Source organism: Athene noctua, chromosome 1, assembly GCF_965140245.1.
Source record: "Athene noctua chromosome 1, bAthNoc1.hap1.1, whole genome shotgun sequence".
Lineage (NCBI taxonomy): Eukaryota > Metazoa > Chordata > Aves > Strigiformes > Strigidae > Athene > Athene noctua.
The window spans coordinates 253,280,580-253,284,387 of NC_134037.1; positions in this window are offsets into that span (position 1 = coordinate 253,280,580).

A 3,808-nucleotide genomic window follows, 5' to 3' on the forward strand; every position below is an offset into this window, starting at 1 on the left:
GTTAAGTAAATCATGAGTCGGTTTTATGGACTACATTGAGTGAGGGATTGATGTATTTGAAACGCTTTGTGCTTTATGTCACTATCTGCATGTTTTGGGTCTGGCTGGGGTGAAGGCAGCTTTCCCCGCAGCAGCCCGTGCAGGGCCGTGCGCTGCATTTGTAGTGGTGTTGATGCCACCACACCAGTGCTTTGGTGGCTGCAGAGCAGTGCTCCACAGCATCAAGGCTCTCTCCAACGCCCCACAAAGGCCAGCAGCCTGGGGGTGCCGAGAGGGTGGGAGGGGACACAGCCAGGACGCAGCTGGCCACAGGGAGATTCCATACCACATGGTATTGTGCTCTGCAATAAAAGCTGAAGGAAAGGAGGAGGGAAAGACTATATTTGTTATTAAGGTATTTGTCTTCCCAAGCAGCTGCTGGACATACTGAGGTGGCTGGATGTCACCTGCTGATGTGACAAAGAATAAATCTTTTCATGCTTTGCTGTCATGCACAACCTTTGCTTCTTTCCATTAAACCACCTTTATCTCAATCCATGAGTTTTTAATCTAATTTTCTCCCCATCCTGCTAAGGATGGAGAGTGGATTGGTGAGCACCTGGCAACACCCAGGGTCAATCTGTCACACTAAATTAAACCTGGTTTCTGATAAAGACTTAAATTGCCTAGATTATTGTTTCACTAAGGTCTTAAGAGGACTCCATCTTTTACTGTTGCAGGCACATCCTAAGCAAAGATTTTAGTGAAGTGTATATAGGATTAATAGGAATCACATCAAAGGTTCTTCCTACATTTTTCACATTTTTTTTTCAGTCAGCTGTCAAATTCACAGCAGCTTTGTTTATAGTGTTAAACTGCAGCAGTTCTCAAATTGTTTTGTATAGAAGATAAAGATGCCATCCTTCACTTCAGAGGAAAATTATAGCCTGATATGGAAAGACTGTACTATAAACAGATATTTATCCTAATCATTATTGTGATTTGTTATACACAAGGGTAAGGTGCTCAGAAAATTTAACATAATTTCTCAAAGACCACACTGGATAGTTTTTGAAAAGTCAGTTCTTACTCATGTGACTTCCAATCCACCTGCCCCAGGAAAGCTCAAAAATTTAAAAAAGCCATGGTATTGAAAGAAAGATTGTTCCCAGGGAAATGACAGGGAGATGCACCCTCTGCTGTGTATTTAAAAAGAAAAAGATGCATTATTCCTTTTTTTGAATGCTTCCAAATTGAATTTGTGTGTGTGTGTGTGTGTGATTTTTTTTTAATATTCCTCTTATAACCCTTTTTTTCACCAGGTGTGTTTTCTAATTTATTATAATTTTGTTAAAAATGCTATTGCACAGTTGATTTGATGATGACTTTTTTTGGTTACCTGAATTCATGAGATATATAGCTTTATTTCAAACATTTTCTAAATACTTTTCACCTTATAAATTACATAATTTCACAAATGCCTTTTACAAAAAACAGATGCAGCGTACCAAACCCTGACATTCCTGTGCAGCTGCTTCCTTTGCTGTCAGTGGGTGCCGGGGATGGTGATGAAAGGGTGAAGTCAGCAGGAGCAGGTACCAAGCTGACAAAGCTTTAGCAACCTGTTCTTTAGTAACCACCACACATTGGTGAACTGTTTAGACAGTTCATACTGGGGTATGTTTAAATACAAACCAAACTAGAATGTTGATGTGAGTCAGAGAAGGGCACACAAGCGACATGGGAGAGATGTGACCCAGGGAGCTTCTACTGGGCTTCTTCCGTGACCCTCTGTGGGTATTTCGGGTCAGCCTTTCTGGTGTGTGGTGGGACCATCTCCTCTGGAGCACAAGATGCTGAGTCCAGCTGGGAGGAGGGTGGGCTTGGGCTGCGTGGGAGTTGATTCCCACCCTCCCCCAGCAGCCTGGCTGCAGAGGTGAGAAGGCCTCCTGCTCTCCTGGAAGCACCCGATGATCAAAGGCAATGGCGGCTCTGGCTACACCTGCAAGGCTACCCTGCTAGAAATGAAGAATTAGATCAAGGGGAGTATATAGACAAAAGTAATCATTTGTGCTGAAATACGGATTATAGTACAGGGGAGCAGGATCTGATAGATATGGAAAAGAAGAGCTGGAGTTTGAGTGCCACAACACAGAATACCCTTATGCACTGGCCAGCAGCACTGAAAGTGAAGGGGACTTGGGAGCTGCTGGAGCAGCCAAGCGAGAAGGGGGACATATGCCACCGACAGCTCTGATCCCATCCCAAACCCACACCAGAACGCTGCCCTGTCCTGCTTTCCACAATTTCCCTGGGCCTTTATGTTACATTGTGAGATGGTATTTTCCTGGCAGCATCAGACTGTGGGCATCCCTGCTGGCCAAGTGCTTCTGAGGTGGACACAGATTTCTTTCTTCTCCCTGAACGGTCACAGGTGACCTCCACCTTAACAGCTCCAGCAGGTTTGCTGGAAAGCTTCCTCTGAGACAGGCAAGCTACTGAAAGACCTCAAGTTGGACAATTCTGTAGAAGAAATAGATGCTGACAGCAGTTTGCAGAGGATTGCTGTGGGCTGGCCATGCTGCCTGTCCTGCTGTGTTCAACTCCTGAGCAGTGGTGAGGAGAAAACAGCCCAGGTGGTTCACTGGGAGTGTCACAAGCATCTTTTGGAAGTGTTATTTTCATCACTGAGTGACCAGCTTATAATACAAGCTTTTCAGATAATGGTCTTTTAATTGATGGTTAAATAAGGCCTTCTCTGTACCCAACCTGCTCTGGGTGGGGTTAGTTAGCACCACCCAAGCAGATCTATCCCAGCAGAGGGGCAGCACGGCAGCACCTTACATGTGCACTTGTGGAGGGGCAGGTCTCTCTGGGCTGTGTAGGATTTGTGTCTCTTGGTCTCCTGATACTGATTTTACATTTCTTACTGTGGTTTTGGGGAAACATAAACACTGCCAAGTTGTCAGTGCTTGGACCCAGTGTATGGCTGCCTGTTGCTTTGGATACTGGTCTCACTGGGTTGTGACATCCCTTCCCATCCTCTGTCCCATACAATACTCTTTTTGTAACCACCTCTGTATTTCTACAAACCCTAGAAAGCACAGTTGCACATCAAACTTTTTATTCCCTTGGCCAAGAGGAAATCCCTGCCAAGGGAAACTTAAGTATTTGTCTCTCTGAGGGAAAAAAGGTCTTTGGAAAAATACCTTAAGTACGGTAAGCTGGCTTGTTATTCACAGTTCATCTGTTACCTCCCTATTCTATGCTAGTGAGCAAGTGTCATGCTGTGAAATAGGGTGAAACTTGACTGCCAGACCTTTAAAAATAAACCTAAATTTGAACTGTGTCCTGGAAGAGAGCCGAGCTGCCACACACACTGCTGGTTTATAAACAGCACAGAATTTGCATGAGCTAGGCTGCTTGTAGAGAAAAAGGATGCTGATGACTGGAGAGATTGATCTGCCTTTCTCACAGATGTGCTTGTCTTGGACTAATGCCCAGGGGAGCGTGACAGGGTGGGAAAGTAGCACGTCAGAGCAGAAATAATGTCATGCAGCCCAATGGCTGCAGAAGATCCCGGCTCGGAGCTCACCTGGAGGGATAAAGCCGGCTGAAGGAGCAGAAGTAGCGGTGAGCTGAGCAGGAGGGGAGCACGCAGCGGGAAGCAGGAGCATCCACCCGCTCCTGCGGCTTGCACGCTGTGTTTGCAGCCCCCGAGCGCGCCCGGGCTGAGCGAGGGGAGGACGGCGCTCCCAGAACACAGCGTGAGCTCTCCTCTCACAAATGAGCTATTTCCAAATTAGAGGAGCAGAGTGGCATTTCAAAG